This window comes from Paramormyrops kingsleyae, unplaced genomic scaffold (assembly GCF_048594095.1).
Source record: "Paramormyrops kingsleyae isolate MSU_618 unplaced genomic scaffold, PKINGS_0.4 ups26, whole genome shotgun sequence".
In the NCBI taxonomy this organism is placed as follows: Eukaryota; Metazoa; Chordata; class Actinopteri; order Osteoglossiformes; family Mormyridae; genus Paramormyrops; species Paramormyrops kingsleyae.
The window spans coordinates 2,307,413-2,326,669 of NW_027325964.1; positions in this window are offsets into that span (position 1 = coordinate 2,307,413).

The following is a 19,257-nucleotide window of genomic DNA, read 5'->3' on the forward strand; positions in this document are numbered from 1 at the left end:
GAAATGTGACATAACAATACCTGAACTGCTAAGTTAGTAAGATGATACCAGAAATGTGACATAACACTACCTGAACTGCTACGTTAGTGAGATGATACCAGAAATGTCACATGACAATACCTGAACTGCTAAGTTAGTGAGATGATACCAGAAAAGTCACATAACAATACCTGAACTGCTAAGTTAGTCAGATGATACCAGAAACGTCACATAGCAATACCTGAACTGCTACGTTAGTGAGATGATACCAGAAATGTCACATAACAATACCTGAACTGCTACGTTAGTGACATGATACCAGAAATGTGACATAACAATACCTGAACTGCTAAGTTAGTGAGATGATACCAGAAAAGTCACATAACAATACCTGAACCGCTAAGTTAGTGAGATGATACCAGAAATGTCACATAACAATACCTGAACTGCTAAGTTAGTGAGATGATACCAGAAAAGTCACATAACAATACCTGAACTGCTACGTTATTGAGATGATACCAGAAAAGTCACATAACAACACCTGAAGTGCTAGGTTAATATGATGATACCAGAAAACACACATCACAATGCCGTAATTGCTAAGTTAGTAATATGATAACAGAATTGTCACATCGCAATTACTAAAGTGCTAAGTTAGTAAGATGATACCAGAAAAGTCACGTCACAATACTGGAATTGCTAGATTAGTAAGATGATACCAGAAATGTCACGCCGCAGTTCCGGGATTGCTAAGTTAGTAAGATGATACCAGAAAAGTCACGTCACAATGCCGTAATTGATAAGTTAGTAACATGATACCAGAAAACACACGTCACAATTCCGACGTTGCTAAGTTAGTCAAACCGGAAAACGCACGTTTCCGGAAATATCACTAACAAAGTTGGTTTTGTAATATTAAAACCATTGTAGAAATTTTTTGGTCAGGTCTGCACTGATGATGCTGCACGTGCTTCATCAGGCATCCGTCTAGTATGTCTCCACCGAGTATCAGACCTGCAACTCGTACGGCTGGGCCGTTACGGCCCCTCATGTTCGTTTGCGGCCTACTCTCTCATATGTCCCCATTGACTTGCATTGCCCAACTTAGCAAATTCTACGGCCCACTATAGCTCTTTGGTAAGTGCTGCGTTCATGAGGCTTGGCACACTTATTCATACGTATAACTAGTTTGTGCAGGCCGAATTTCAGACCCCTAGCTCGTACGGCTCAGCCGTGACGCCCCCACATGTTAGTTTGAGGCCTAGTGAAAAAAGTGCAGCCACTAATGATAAAATGTGCGTTGGTTTCAAATTAAGGAGGCATAATTTTAATGGACATGTATAGATTACATTTAGGTGCAGACTGTCTAGTATCAGGAGCACTTTTAATCATTTTCCTAGGTCACTGCTACCTGAAGTTATGGCCTGTCTAATGAGAGGTGTGGTGTCTCCATTCACTTAACATTGCCGACAATAGCAAATTCAAGAGGTCACTGTAGGCCTTTCGTAAGGGTCACATTCATAAAACTTGGCAGACTTGATCCAGAGCTGATCTAGTTTATGCATGCCAAAGGTCAGATGTGTAGGTCATACGGTTCGGCCGTGACGCCCCCTAATGTTAGTTTGAGGCCTAGTAAGACGGGAAAACACTTAGTACTTCCGACATTGCTAAGTTAGTAAGATGATACCAGAAACATCACGTCACAGTACCGGAATCGCTAGATTAGTAAGATGATACCAGAAATGTCACGTCGCAGTTCCGGGATTGCTAAGTTAGTAAGATGATACCCGAAAAGTCACATAACAATTGCTAATCTGCTACGTTAGTAATATGATACCAGAAAAGTCACATCGCAATCCCTAAAGTGCTACGTTAGTAAGATGATACCAGAAACCACACATCATGATTCCGGAATCGCTACGTTAGTAAGATGATACCAGAAACGTCACATAGCAATACCTGAACTGCTAAGTTAGTAAGATGATACCAGAAATGTCACATAACAATACCTGAACTGCTACGTTAGTGAGATGATACCAGAAATGTCACATAACAATACCTGAACTGCTAAGTTAGTGAGATGATACCAGAAATGTGACATAACAGTACCTGAACTGCTAAGTTAGTGAGATGATACCAGAAATGTGACATAACAATACCTGAACTGCTAAGTTAGTGAGATGATACCAGAAAAGTCACATAACAATACCTGAACCGCTAAGTTAGTGAGATGATACCAGAAATGTCACATGACAATACCTGAACTGCTAAGTTAGTGAGATGATACCAGAAAAGTCACATAACAATACCTGAACTGCTAAGTTAGTCAGATGATACCAGAAACGTCACATAGCAATACCTGAACTGCTACGTTAGTGAGATGATACCAGAAATGTCACATAACAATACCTGAACCGCTACGTTAGTGAGATGATACCAGAAATGTGACATAACAATGCTGGCATTGCTAAGTTAGTAATATGATACCAGAAATGTGACATAACAATGCTGTAATCGCTAAGTTAGTAATATAATACCAGAAATGTCACATAACAATACCTGAACTGCTAAGTTACTGAGATGATACCAGAAAAGACACCTAACAATACCTGAACCGCTAAGTTAGTAATATGATACAGTCAATCATCAACAAAGATCTTCCAGGCAGGCAGAGGCAGAACATGCACTCAAGGTCAAAAGCCTAGTGTTATCAAGTTAAGGAGGCACAATTTTAATAAACATGTATTGGGGGGATTGTACAGCAGACTGTCTAGTTTCAGGAACACTTTGGATCATCTCCCTAGGCCACTGCTACCTGTAGTTATGCCCTGTCTAAGGACTCCATTCACTTAACATTGCCTACCGTGGCAAATTCAAAGGGCCACTGCGGGACTTTGGTAAGGGCCACAGTCTTCAGACTGGGCACGGTCATTCCTGAAGGCGTCTAGTTTACGTGTGCCGAATTTCAGACCCATAGGTGGTACGGGTCAGTCGTAGGCCCCCCAGAAGTCCCCCTAGGCCATAAAGCGCATATCCGGAACCGCACGACGCATTTGTGGAAAGGTCACGAAAGGTCACCAAAAGTAAAGCCCATTGTTTGACATGAAGATTAATTAAGGTGATATCTATACATGAAATTAAAGGGCAGACTCTGTAGTTTTAGTAGCACTTTGAATGGTGTTCCTAGGCCACTCCTAGCTGAAGTTATGGGCCTAGAAGTGACAGGTGGGGTGCCTCCATTGACTTAACATTGCCGACCTCACTGACTTTGAGGGCCTATAAAAACAGTTCTGTGAGGTCTACACCTTTGAAACTCTACAGGTGTGGTCTTCAGTCTCCCATGTGTGTGCAGTAAAAAATCCAGACCTCTGGGTCGCACGGCCTAGGCCGCAGGTACCTTTTTGTACTTTGCGGCCTAGTGCTGAGGTCTAGACCGCTGATTCTCCAGTATGTGATATAGACCTCGGTGGGGCTCCACTGTGCCAAATCTCACGCTCCTAGCTCAAACGGGCCGGCCGTGAGACCACCAGACGCTAAAGGGTTAATAAAACCTGCCCCGTGTGGTCTAGACCTCCAAAATTCGGGTCACTGATGCAGGCCACCCTCCTCCGTCAGTATTCCAAATTTCAGACCTCTAGCTCTAAGCGAACTGCAGTTATGATCATTTTTCTAATGACGTCCCCTCCGAGCTTCGGCAGCCTTTCGACATGGGGTAGAGGGCCTAGGACCTTACCCCCATTTTTTGGCCCAGATGAGGCAAAATATTATCAACTTGTGCTCCTGCCGTATGTAGGGGGCATAATTCTAACGGACATGTATGGAGGGACTTTGCGCCGCCGACGTCCGGTGTCGGGAGAGCCTCGACCCGACCCCCTACGTCGCACCTCCGCCGAGATATCCGCTGATTGGCTCTGATATGGGGAGCGCTCATACGGCGCAGAGTCGTCCTCTTTGATGTTGGGAACCCCCTTCTAGGGGTATCTTGGGGGCATAATTTTAACAGAGGTATATGGAGGGCCTTCTCTGGAGGGGCTCGTAGTTCACGGCGAAGTTTGACCGGTCGTCCTTCGTCGCTGCTCCGCGGGGCCATTCCCTAATTGACGTCGATTGAAAGCTTAATGACCCAGAAATGCGTCGTGACAATTCTGGAAACGGGATTACGCCTAACAGTTCCGGCATTGCCACATCTGAAGGCACTCACCTGCTAATTTCAAATCAAGGAGGCATAATTTTAATGGATATGTATAGGGAGGATTGTACAGTACACTGTCCAGTTTCAGAAACATCTTGGATCATCTTCCTAGGTCACTGCTACGTGAAGTTATGGCCTGTCAAAGGCAGCCATTCACTTAACATTGCCTACATACTGAAATTTAAAAATTAACTGCGGGACACGGGTGTGAGCTACGGTCACGCAACTCGGCTCGGTCGTTCCGGCGGGTGTCTAGTTTTGCCGTGCCGAATTTCAGACCTCTAGCTCGTACGGCTTGGCCGTGACCCCCCGTGACGTTGTCTGAGAGGGGGAGTCGATCATCTGCTTAAAGATCTTCCGTCTAGGCAGATAAAGAAACAGTCTATTTTCAAATTAAGGAGGCACAACTTTAATAAACATGTATAGGGGCAATTGAAGGGCAGACCGTCTAGTTTCAGGAACACTTTGAACCATCTTCCTAGCTTCTACGGCCGTGCAGTCATGCCCCCTTAAGTTAGTTTGAGGCCTACACGGGCCTAAACAGCCTTGCCTACCATAGCAAATTCAAGAGATCACTGTAGGCCTTTCGTAAGGGTCACATTCATAAAACTTGGCAGACTTGATCCAGAGCTGATCTAGTTAATGCATGCCAAAGGTCAGATGTGTAGGTCATACGGTTCGGCCGTGACGCCCCCTAATGTTAGTTTGAGGCCTAGTAAGACGGGAAAACACTTAGTACTCCCGACATTGCTAAGTTAGTAAGATGATACCAGAAATGTCACGTCACAGTACCGGAATCGCTAGATTAGTAAGATGATACCAGAAATGTCACGTCACAATACCTGAAGTGCTAAGTTAGTAGGATGATACCAGAAATGTCACATAACACTACCTGAACTGCTAAGTTAGTGAGATGATACCAGAAATGTGACATAACAATACCTCAATTGCTAAGTTAGTGAGATGATAACAGAAAAGTCACATAACAATTACTAAAATGCTAAGTTTGTAATATGATACCAGAAAAGTCACATCGCAATCCCTAAATTGCTAAGTTAGTAAGATGATACCAGAAATGTCACATAACAGTACCTGAACTGCTACGTTAGTAAGATGATACCAGAAATGTCACATAACAATACCTGAACTGCTACGTTAGTGAGATGATACCAGAAATGTGACATACCAATGCTGGCATTGCTAAGTTAGTAATATGATACCAGAAATGTGACATAACAATGCTGTAATCGCTAAGTTAGTAATATGATACCAGAAATGTCACATAACAATACCTGAGCTGCTAAGTTAGTGAGATGATACCAGAAAAGACACCTAACAATACCTGAACCGCTAAGTTAGTGAGATGATACCAGAAAAGACACATAACAATACCTGAACCGCTAAGTTAGTGAGATGATACCAGAAATGTCACATAACAATACCTGAACTGCTAAGTTAGTGAGATGATACCAGAAATGTCACATAACAATACCTGAACTGCTACGTTAGTGAGATGATACCAGAAATGTCACATAACAATACCTGAACTGCTAAGTTAGTGACATGATACCAGAAATGTGACATAACAATACCTGAACTGCTAAGTTAGTGAGATGATACCAGAAAAGTCACATAACAATACCTGAACCGCTAAGTTAGTGAGATGATACCAGAAATGTCACATAACAATACCTGAACTGCTAAGTTAGTGAGATGATACCAGAAAAGTCACATAACAATACCTGAACTGCTACGTTATTGAGATGATACCAGAAAAGTCACATAACAACACCTGAAGTGCTAGGTTAATATGATGATACCAGAAAACACACATCACAATGCCGTAATTGCTAAGTTAGTAAGATGATACCAGAAAAGTCACGTCACAATACTGGAATTGCTAGATTAGTAAGATGATACCAGAAATGTCACGCCGCAGTTCCGGGATTGCTAAGTTAGTAAGATGATACCAGAAAAGTCACGTCACAATGCCGTAATTGATAAGTTAGTAAGATGATACCAGAAAACACACGTCACAATTCCGACGTTGCTAAGTTAGTCAAACCGGAAAACGCACGTTTCCGGAAATATCACTAACAAAGTTGGTTTTGTAATATTAAAAACATTGCAGAAATTTTTTGGTCAGGTGTGCACTGATGATGCTGCACGTGCTTCATCAGGCATCCGTCTAGTATGTCTCCACCGAGTTTCAGACCTGCAGCTCGTACGGCTGGGCCGTTACTGCCCCTCATGTTCGTTTGCGGCCTACTCTCTCATATGTCCCCATTGACTTGCATTGCCCAACTTAGCAAATTCTACAGCCCACTATAGCTCTTTGGTAAGTGCTGTGTTCATGAGGCTTGGCACACTTATTCATACGTATACCTAGTTTGTGCAGGCCGAATTTCAGACCTCTAGCTCGTACGGCTCAGCCGTGACGCCCCCACATGTTAGTTTGAGGCCTAGTGAAAAAAGTGCAGCCACTAATGATAAAATATGCGTTGGATTCAAATTAAGGAGGCATAATTTTAATGGACATGTATAGATTACATTTAGGAGCAGACTATCTAGTATCAGGAGCACTTTTAATCATTTTCCTAGGTCACTGCTACCTGAACTTATGGCCTGTCTAATGAGAGGTGTGGTGTCTCCATTCACTTAACATTGCCTACCATAGCAAATTCAAGAGGTCACTGTAGGCCTTTCGTAAGGGTCACATTCATAAAACTTGGCAGACTTGATCCAGAGCTGATCTACTTTATGCGTGCCAAAGGTCAGATGTGTAGGTCATACGGGTCGGCCGTGGCGCCCCCTAATGTTAGTTTGAGGCCTAGTAAGACGGGAAAACACTTAGTACTTCCGACATTGCTAAGTTAGTAAGATGATACCAGAAATGTCACGTCACAGTACCGGAATCGCTAGATTAGTAAGATGATACCAGAAATGTCACGTCACAATACCTGAAGTGCTAAGTTAGTAGGATGATACCAGAAATGTCACATAACACTACCTGAACTGCTAAGTTAGTGAGATGATACCAGAAATGTGACATAACAATACCTCAATTGCTAAGTTAGTGAGATGATAACAGAAAAGTCACATAACAATTACTAAAATGCTAAGTTTGTAATATAATACCAGAAAAGTCACATCGCAATCCCTAAATTGCTAAGTTAGTAAGATGATACCAGAAATGTCACATAACAGTACCTGAACTGCTACGTTAGTAAGATGATACCAGAAATGTCACATAACAATACCTGAACTGCTACGTTAGTGAGATGATACCAGAAATGTGACATACCAATGCTGGCATTGCTAAGTTAGTAATATGATACCAGAAATGTGACATAACAATGCTGTAATCGCTAAGTTAGTAATATGATACCAGAAATGTCACATAACAATACCTGAGCTGCTAAGTTAGTGAGATGATACCAGAAAAGACACCTAACAATACCTGAACCGCTAAGTTAGTGAGATGATACCAGAAAAGACACATAACAATACCTGAACCGCTAAGTTAGTGAGATGATACCAGAAATGTCACATAACAATACCTGAACTGCTAAGTTAGTGAGATGATACCAGAAATGTCACATAACAATACCTGAACTGCTACGTTAGTGAGATGATACCAGAAATGTCACATAACAATACCTGAACTGCTAAGTTAGTGACATGATACCAGAAATGTGACATAACAATACCTGAACTGCTAAGTTAGTGAGATGATACCAGAAAAGTCACATAACAATACCTGAACCGCTAAGTTAGTGAGATGATACCAGAAATGTCACATAACAATACCTGAACTGCTAAGTTAGTGAGATTATACCAGAAAAGTCACATAACAATACCTGAACTGCTACGTTATTGAGATGATACCAGAAAAGTCACATAACAACACCTGAAGTGCTAGGTTAATATGATGATACCAGAAAACACACATCACAATGCCGTAATTGCTAAGTTAGTAAGATGATACCAGAAAAGTCACGTCACAATACTGGAATTGCTAGATTAGTAAGATGATACCAGAAAAGTCACGTCACAATACTGGAATTGCTAGATTAGTAAGATGATACCAGAAATGTCACGCCGCAGTTCCGGGATTGCTAAGTTAGTAAGATGATACCAGAAAAGTCACGTCACAATGCCGTAATTGATAAGTTAGTAAGATGATACCAGAAAACACACGTCACAATTCCGACGTTGCTAAGTTAGTCAAACCGGAAAACGCACGTTTCCGGAAATATCACTAACAAAGTTGGTTTTGTAATATTAAAAACATTGCAGAAATTTTTTGGTCAGGTGTGCACTGATGATGCTGCACGTGCTTCATCAGGCATCCGTCTAGTATGTCTCCACCGAGTTTCAGACCTGCAGCTCGTACGGCTGGGCCGTTACTGCCCCTCATGTTCGTTTGCGGCCTATTCTCTCATATGTCCCCATTGACTTGCATTGCCCAACTTAGCAAATTCTACAGCCCACTATAGCTCTTTGGTAAGTGCTGTGTTCATGAGGCTTGGCACACTTATTCATACGTATACCTAGTTTGTGCAGGCCGAATTTCAGACCTCTAGCTCGTACGGCTCAGCCGTGACGCCCCCACATGTTAGTTTGAGGCCTAGTGAAAAAAGTGCAGCCACTAATGATAAAATATGCGTTGGATTCAAATTAAGGAGGCATAATTTTAATGGACATGTATAGATTACATTTAGGAGCAGACTATCTAGTATCAGGAGCACTTTTAATCATTTTCCTAGGTCACTGCTACCTGAACTTATGGCCTGTCTAATGAGAGGTGTGGTGTCTCCATTCACTTAACATTGCCTACCATAGCAAATTCAAGAGGTCACTGTAGGCCTTTCGTAAGGGTCACATTCATAAAACTTGGCAGACTTGATCCAGAGCTGATCTACTTTATGCGTGCCAAAGGTCAGATGTGTAGGTCATACGGGTCGGCCGTGGCGCCCCCTAATGTTAGTTTGAGGCCTAGTAAGACGGGAAAACACTTAGTACTTCCGACATTGCTAAGTTAGTAAGATGATACCAGAAATGTCACGTCACAGTACCGGAATCGCTAGATTAGTAAGATGATACCAGAAATGTCACGTCACAATACCTGAAGTGCTAAGTTAGTAGGATGATACCAGAAATGTCACATAACACTACCTGAACTGCTAAGTTAGTGAGATGATACCAGAAATGTGACATAACAATACCTCAATTGCTAAGTTAGTGAGATGATAACAGAAAAGTCACATAACAACACCTGAAGTGCTAGGTTAATATGATGATACCAGAAAACACACATCACAATGCCGTAATTGCTAAGTTAGTAATATGATAACAGAATTGTCACATCGCAATTACTAAAGTGCTAAGTTAGTAAGATGATACCAGAAAAGTCACGTCACAATACTGGAATTGCTAGATTAGTAAGATGATACCAGAAATGTCACGCCGCAGTTCCGGGATTGCTAAGTTAGTAAGATGATACCAGAAAAGTCACGTCACAATACCTGAAGTGCTAGGTTAGTAGGATGATAACAGAAAACACACATCACAATGCCGTAATTGCTAAGTTAGTAATATGATACCAGAAAAGTCACATAGCAATACCTGAACTGCTAAGTTAGTGAGATGATACCAGAAAAGTCACGTCACAATACCTGAATTGCTAAGTTAGTCAGATGATACCAGAAAAGTCACATAACAATACCTGAACTGCTACGTTAGTCAGATGATACCAGAAATGTCACATAACAATACCTGAACTGCTAAGTTAGTCAGATGATACCAGAAATGTCACATAACAATACCTGAACTGCTAAGTTAGTAAGATGATACCAGAAAAGACACATAACAATACCTGAACTGCTACGTTATTGAGATGATACCAGAAAAGTCACATAACAACACCTGAAGTGCTAGGTTAATATGATGATACCAGAAAAGACACATCACAATGCCGTAATTGCTAAGTTAGTAATATCATACCAGAAAAGTCACATCGCAATTCCTACAGTGCTAAGTTAGTAAGATGATACCAGAAAAGGCACGTCACAATACCTGAAGTGCTAAGTTAGTAATATGATACCAGAAAACACACGTCACAATTCCGCCGTTGCTAAGTTAGTCAAACCAGAAAACGCACGTTTCCGGAAATATCACTAACAAAGTTGGTTTTGTAATATTAAAAACATTGTAGAAATTTTTTGGTCAGGTCTGCACTGATGATGCTGCACGTGCTTCATCAGGCATCCGTCTAGTATGTCTCCACCGAGTTTCAGACCTGCAGCTCGTACGGCTGGGCCGTTACTGCCCCTCATGTTCGTTTGCGGCCTACTCTCTCATATGTCCCCATTGACTTGCATTGCCCAACTTAGCAAATTCTACAGCCCACTATAGCTCTTTGGTAAGTGCTGCGTTCATGAGGCTTGGCACACTTATTCATACGTATACCTAGTTTGTGCAGGCCGAATTTCAGACCTCTAGCTCGTACGGCTCAGCCGTGACGCCCCCACATGTTAGTTTGAGGCCTAGTGAAAAAAGTGCAGCCACTAATGATAAAATATGCGTTGGTTTCAAATTAAGGAGGCATAATTTTAATGGACATGTATAGGTTACATTTAGGAGCAGACTATCTAGTATCAGGAACACTTTTAATCATTTTCCTAAGTCACTGCTACCTGAACTTATGGCCTGTCTAATGAGAGGTGTGGTGTCTCCATTCACTTAACATTGCCGACAATAGCAAATTCAAGAGGTCACTGTAGGCCTTTCGTAAGGGTCACATTCATAAAACTTGGCAGACTTGATCCAGAGCTGATCTAGTTTATGCATGCCAAAGGTCAGATGTGTAGGTCATACGGTTCGGCCGTGACGCCCCCTAATGTTAGTTTGAGGCCTAGTAAGACGGGAAAACACTTAGTACTTCCGACATTGCTAAGTTAGTGAGATGATACCAGAAATGTCACATAACAATACCTGAACTGCTAGGTTAGTAAGATGATACCAGAAAACAACCGACACAGTTCTGAAATCACTAAGTTAAACCAAGTTTACAGTTAACAATTGCAGAATAAAATTATTTAAAACTCAGTCATGCCACCCAGTGGCAAATGTGTGGAATTTGTATGTCCCCCCAGTAAAGAAATTCACAATTGCTAATTTATTAGCAATTGTGTAATTTTGAATACATGTGATTTTACATAGGCAAGGACAGAATTGCCACTGCAAGGACTAATTAACATCTTCACCCAAATTTGCGTTGCATGGCAATGTTAACGGCATAAGCAATTCCGGAATATTACTTAGAAATTCTGGGTAGGTCCCTAACCCTAACACGTCACAGTTCCGGAGGTGCTAAGTTAATAAGAAAACACGCATCACAGTTCTGGGATTGCTAAGTCATTCTGATGAAACAAGGAAATATCATTCACAGTTCCGAGAATGCTAAGTCATTGTAATGAAACCAGAAAACACTCGTAGTTTCTAGTGAACTTTGACCCGTCGTCCTACGTCACTCCTCCGTGGAGCCATAGGGCTTGGAGTTTTAGGGTTAGGGAAGGGGTTTGGGGTTAAGGTTTGGAGTTTTATGGTTAGGGAAGGGGTTTGGGGTTAGAGTTAAGTTTAGGGATCGGAGGTGGGTTGGGGGTTAGGGCAGGAGTATGGTTGGAGTTGGGATTTGGGGTTAGGGCCTGGAGAATTGGGGTTAGGGTTTGGGTAAGGGTTAGGTTTAGGGACCGGAGGTGGGTTGGGGGTTAGGGTAGGAGTTTGAGGTTAGGAAGGAGGTTTGAGTAAGGGTTTGGAGACCCCCATGCTACATGAAATGCACTGGCCATCTAATACCATGCACTCGACCAGGCCACAATAAAGTCAGGGGATGCATGATACCTGATCCCTGATCTTGCACTGGAACTGCCAAACTTAGCAAATTCAAGAGGTCACTGTAGGCAATTCGTAAGGGTCACAGTCATAAACCTGTGGCAGACTTGTTCCTGAGCTGACCTAGTGTATGCATGCCAAAGGTCAGATGTGTAGGTCATACGGTTCGGCCGTGACGCCCCCTAATGTTAGTTGAGGCCTAGTAAGATCGGGGAAAACACTTAGTACCTCCGGAATTGCTAGGTTAGTAATATGATACCAGAAACGTCACATAGCAATACCTGAACCGCTAAGTTAGTGAGATGATACCAGAAATGTCACATAACAATACCTGAACTGCTAAGTTAGTGAGATGATACCAGAAAAGTCACATAACAATACCTGAACTGCTACGTTATTGAGATGATACCAGAAAAGTCACATAACAACACCTGAAGTGCTAGGTTAATATGATGATACCAGAAAACACATCACAATGCCGTAATTGCTAAGTTAGTAATATGATAACAGAATTGTCACATCGCAATTACTAAAGTGCTAAGTTAGTAAGATGATACCAGAAAAGTCACGTCACAATACTGGAATTGCTAGATTAGTAAGATGATACCAGAAATGTCACGCCGCAGTTCCGGGATTGCTAAGCTAGTAAGATGATACCAGAAAAGTCACGTCACAATGCCGTAATTGATAAGTTAGTAAGATGATACCAGAAAACACACGTCACAATTCCGACGTTGCTAAGTTAGTCAAACCGGAAAACGCACGTTTCCGGAAATATCACTAACAAAGTTGGTTTTGTAATATTAAAAACATTGTAGAAATTTTTTGGTCAGGTGTGCACTGATGATGCTGCACGTGCTTCATCAGGCATCCGTCTAGTATGTCTCCACCGAGTTTCAGACCTGCAGCTCGTACGGCTGGGCCGTTACTGCCCCTCATGTTCGTTTGCGGCCTACTCTCTCATATGTCCCCATTGACTTGCATTGCCCAACTTAGCAAATTCTACAGCCCACTATAGCTCTTTGGTAAGTGCTGTGTTCATGAGGCTTGGCACACTTATTCATACGTATACCTAGTTTGTGCAGGCCGAATTTCAGACCTCTAGCTCGTACGGCTCAGCCGTGACGCCCCCACATGTTAGTTTGAGGCCTAGTGAAAAAAGTGCAGCCACTAATGATAAAATATGCGTTGGTTTCAAATTAAGGAGGCATAATTTTAATGGACATGTATAGATTACATTTAGGAGCAGACTATCTAGTATCAGGAGCACTTTTAATCATTTTCCTAGGTCACTGCTACCTGAACTTATGGCCTGTCTAATGAGAGGTGTGGTGTCTCCATTCACTTAACATTGCCTACCATAGCAAATTCAAGAGGTCACTGTAGGCCTTTCGTAAGGGTCACATTCATAAAACTTGGCAGACTTGATCCAGAGCTGATCTACTTTATGCGTGCCAAAGGTCAGATGTGTAGGTCATACGGGTCGGCCGTGGCGCCCCCTAATGTTAGTTTGAGGCCTAGTAAGACGGGAAAACACTTAGTACTTCCGACATTGCTAAGTTAGTAAGATGATACCAGAAATGTCACGTCACAGTACCGGAATCGCTAGATTAGTAAGATGATACCAGAAATGTCACGTCACAATACCTGAAGTGCTAAGTTAGTAGGATGATACCAGAAATGTCACATAACACTACCTGAACTGCTAAGTTAGTGAGATGATACCAGAAATGTGACATAACAATACCTCAATTGCTAAGTTAGTGAGATGATACCAGAAATGTCACATAACAATACCTGAACTGCTAAGTTAGTGACATGATACCAGAAATGTGACATAACAATACCTGAACTGCTAAGTTAGTGAGATGATACCAGAAAAGTCACATAACAATACCTGAACCGCTAAGTTAGTGAGATGATACCAGAAATGTCACATGACAATACCTGAACTGCTAAGTTAGTGAGATGATACCAGAAAAGTCACATAACAATACCTGAACTGCTAAGTTAGTCAGATGATACCAGAAACGTCACATAGCAATACCTGAACTGCTACGTTAGTGAGATGATACCAGAAATGTCACATAACAATACCTGAACCGCTACGTTAGTGAGATGATACCAGAAATGTGACATAACAATGCTGGCATTGCTAAGTTAGTAATATGATACCAGAAATGTGACATAACAATGCTGTAATCGCTAAGTTAGTAATATAATACCAGAAATGTCACATAACAATACCTGAACTGCTAAGTTACTGAGATGATACCAGAAAAGACACCTAACAATACCTGAACCGCTAAGTTAGTAATATGATACAGTCAATCATCAACAAAGATCTTCCAGGCAGGCAGAGGCAGAACATGCACTCAAGGTCAAAAGCCTAGTGTTATCAAGTTAAGGAGGCACAATTTTAATAAACATGTATTGGGGGGATTGTACAGCAGACTGTCTAGTTTCAGGAACACTTTGGATCATCTCCCTAGGCCACTGCTACCTGTAGTTATGCCCTGTCAAAGGACTCCATTCACTTAACATTGCCTACCATGGCAAATTCAAAGGGCCACTGCGGGACTTTGGTAAGGGCCACAGTCTTCAGACTGGGCACGGTCATTCCTGAAGTCGTCTAGTTTACGTGTGCCGAATTTCAGACCCATAGGTGGTACGGGTCAGTCGTAGGCCCCCCAGAAGTCCCCCTAGGCCATAAAGCGCATATCCGGAACCGCACGACGCATTTGTGGAAAGGTCACGAAAGGTCACCAAAAGTAAAGCCCATTATTTGACATGAAGATCTGCTAATTAAGGTGATATCTATACATGTAATTAAAGGGCAGACTCTGTAGTTTTAGTAGCACTTTGAATGGTGTTCCTAGGCCACTCCTAGCTGAAGTTATGGGCCTAGAAGTGACATGTGGGGTGCCTCCATTGACTTAACATTGCCGACCTCACTGACTTTGAGGGCCTATAAAAACAGTTCTGTGAGGTCTACACCTTTGAAACTCTACAGGTGTGGTCTTCAGTCTCCCATGTGTGTGCAGTAAAAAATCCAGACCTCTGGGTCGCACGGCCTAGGCCGCAGGTACCTTTTTGTACTTTGCGGCCTAGTGCTGAGGTCTAGACCGCTGATTCTCCAGTATGTGATATAGACCTCGGTGGGGCTCCACTGTGCCAAATCTCACGCTCCTAGCTGAAACGGGCCGGCCGTGAGACCACCAGACGCTAAAAGGTTTATAAAACCTGCCCCGTGTGGTCTAGACCTCCAAAACTGGGGTCACTGATGCAGGCCACCCTCCTCCGTCAGTATTCGAAATTTCAGACCTCTAGCTCTAAGCGAACTGCAGTTATGATCATTTTTCTAATGACGTCCCCTCCGAGCTTCGGCAGCCTTTCGACATGGGGTAGAGGGCCTAGGACCTTACCCCCATTTTTTGGCCCAGATGAGGCAAAATATCATCAACTTGTGCTCCTGCCGTATGTAGGGGGCATAATTCTAACGGACATGTATGGAGGGACTTTGCGCCGCCGAAGTCCGGTGTCGGGAGAGCCTCGACCCGACCCCCTACGTCGCACCTCCGCCGAGATATCCGCTGATTGGCTCTAATATGGGGAGCGCTCATACGGCGCAGAGTCGTCCTCTTTGATGTTGGGAAACCCCTTCTAGGGGCATCTTGGGGGCATAATTTTAACAGAGGTGTATGGAGGGCCTTCTCTGGAGGGGCTCGTAGTCCACGGTGAACTTTGACCCGTCGTCCTTCGTCGCTGCTCCGCGGGGCCATTGCCTAATTGACGTCGATTGAAAACTTAATGACCCAGAAATGCGTCGTGACAATTCTGGAAACGGGATTACGCCTAACAGTTCCGGCATTGCCACATCTGATGGCACTCACCTGCTAATTTCAAATCAAGGAGGCATAATTTTAATGGATATGTATAGGGAGGATTGTACAGTACACTGTCCAGTTTCAGAAACATCTTGGATCATCTTCCTAGGTCACTGCTACGTGAAGTTATGGCCTGTCAAAGGCAGCCATTCACTTAACATTGCCTACATACTGAAATTTAAAAATTAACTGCGGGACACGGGTGCGAGCTACGGTCACGCAACTCGGCTCGGTCGTTCCGGCGGGTGTCTAGTTTTGCCGTGCCGAATTTCAGACCTCTAGCTCGTACGGCTTGGCCGTGACCCCCCGTGACGTTGTCTGAGAGGGGGAGTCGATCATCTGCTTAAAGATCTTCCGTCTAGGCAGATAAAGAAACAGTCTATTTTCAAATTAAGGAGGCACAACTTTAATAAACATGTATAGGGGCAATTGAAGGGCAGACCGTCTAGTTTCAGGAACACTTTGAACCATCTTCCTAGCTTCTACGGCCGTGCAGTTATGCCCCCTTAAGTTAGTTTGAGGCCTACACGGGCCTAAACAGCCTTGCCTACCATAGCAAATTCAAGAGATCACTGTAGGCCTTTCGTAAGGGTCACATTCATAAAACTTGGCAGACTTGATCCAGAGCTGATCTAGTTAATGCATGCCAAAGGTCAGATGTGTAGGTCATACGGTTCGGCCGTGACGCCCCCTAATGTTAGTTTGAGGCCTAGTAAGACGGGAAAACACTTAGTACTCCCGACATTGCTAAGTTAGTAAGATGATACCAGAAATGTCACATAACAATACCTGAACTGCTAAGTTAGTGAGATGATAACAGAAATGTGACATAACAATACCTGAACTGCTAAGTTAGTGAGATGATATCAGAAAAGTCACATAACAATACCTGAACTGCTAAGTTAGTGAGATGATACCAGAAATGTCACATAACAATACCTGAACTGCTAAGTTAGTGAGATGATACCAGAAAAGACACATAACAATACCTGAACTGCTACGTTATTGAGATGATACCAGAAAAGTCACATAACAACACCTGAAGTGCTAGGTTAATATGATGATACCAGAAAACACACATCACAATGCCGTAATTGCTAAGTTAGTAATATCATACCAGAAAAGTCACATCGCAATTCCTACAGTGCTAAGTTAGTAAGATGATACCAGAAAAGGCACGTCACAATACCTGAAGTGCTAAGTTAGTAATATGATACCAGAAAACACACGTCACAATTCCGCCGTTGCTAAGTTAGTCAAACCAGAAAACGCACGTTTCCGGAAATATCACTAACAAAGTTGGTTTTGTAATATTAAAAACATTGTAGAAATTTTTTGGTCAGGTCTGCACTGATGATGCTGCACGTGCTTCATCAGGCATCCGTCTAGTATGTCTCCACCGAGTTTCAGACCTGCAGCTCGTACGGCTGGGCCGTTACTGCCCCTCATGTTCGTTTGCGGCCTACTCTCTCATATGTCCCCATTGACTTGCATTGCCCAACTTAGCAAATTCTACGGCCCACTATAGCTCTTTGGTAAGTGCTGCGTTCATGAGGCTTGGCACACTTATTCATACGTATAACTAGTTTGTGCAGGCCGAATTTCAGACCCCTAGCTCGTACGGCTCAGCCGTGACGCCCCCACATGTTAGTTTGAGGCCTAGTGAAAAAAGTGCAGCCACTAATGATAAAATGTGCGTTGGTTTCAAATTAAGGAGGCATAATTTTAATGGACATGTATAGATTACATTTAGGTGCAGACTGTCTAGTATCAGGAGCACTTTTAATCATTTTCCTAGGTCACTGCTACCTGAAGTTATGGCCTGTCTAATGAGAGGTGTGGTGTCTCCATTCACTTAACATTGCCGACAATAGCAAATTCAAGAGGTCACTGTAGGCCTTTCGTAAGGGTCACATTCATAAAACTTGGCAGACTTGATCCAGAGCTGATCTAGTTTATGCATGCCAAAGGTCAGATGTGTAGGTCATACGGTTCGGCCGTGACGCCCCCTAATGTTAGTTTGAGGCCTAGTAAGACGGGAAAACACTTAGTACTTCCGACATTGCTAAGTTAGTGAGATGATACCAGAAATGTCACATAACAATACCTGAACCGCTAAGTTAGTAAGATGATACCAGAAATGTCACATAACAATACCTGAACCGCTAAGTTAGTCAGATGATACCAGAAATGTCACATAACAATACCTGAACTGCTAAGTTAGTCAGATGATACCAGAAACCACACAACACAGTTCCGTTATTGCTAAGTTAGTAATATGATACAGTCAATCATCAACAAAGATCTTCCAGGCAGGCAGAGGCAGAACATGCACTCAAGGTCAAAAGCCTAGTGTTATCAAGTTAAGGAGGCACAATTTTAATAAACATGTATTGGGGGGATTGTAGAGCAGACTGTCTAGTTTCAGGAACACTTTGGATCATCTCCCTAGGCCACTGCTACCTGTAGTTATGCCCTGTCAAAGGACTCCATTCACTTAACATTGCCTACCGTAGCAAATTCAAAGGGCCACTGCGGGACTTTGGTAAGGGCCACAGTCTTCAGACTGGGCACGGTCATTCCTGAAGGCGTCTAGTTTACGTGTGCCGAATTTCAGACCCATAGGTGGTACGGGTCAGTCGTAGGCCCCCCAGAAGTCCCCCTAGGCCATAAAGCGCATATCCGGAACCGCACGACGCATTTGTGGAAAGGTCACGAAAGGTCACCAAAAGTAAAGCCCATTGTTTGACATGAAGATCTGCTAATTAAGGTGATATCTATACATGAAATTAAAGGGCAGACTCTGTAGTTTTAGTAGCACTTTGAATGGTGTTCCTAGGCCACTCCTAGCTGAAGTTATGGGCCTAGAAGTGACAGGTGGGGTGCCTCCATTGACTTAACATTGCCGACCTCACTGACTTTGAGGGCCTATAAAAACAGTTCTGTGAGGTCTACACCTTTGAAACTCTACAGGTGTGGTCTTCAGTCTCCCATGTGTGTGCAGTAAAAAATCCAGACCTCTGGGTCGCACGGCCTAGGCCGCAGGTACCTTTTTGTACTTTGCGGCCTAGTGCTGAGGTCTAGACCGCTGATTCTCCAGTATGTGATATAGACCTCGGTGGGGCTCCACTGTGCCAAATCTCACGCTCCTAGCTCAAACGGGCCGGCCGTGAGACCACCAGACGCTAAAGGGTTAATAAAACCTGCCCCGTGTGGTCTAGACCTCCAAAATTCGGGTCACTGATGCAGGCCACCCTCCTCCGTCAGTATTCCAAATTTCAGACCTCTAGCTCTAAGCGAACT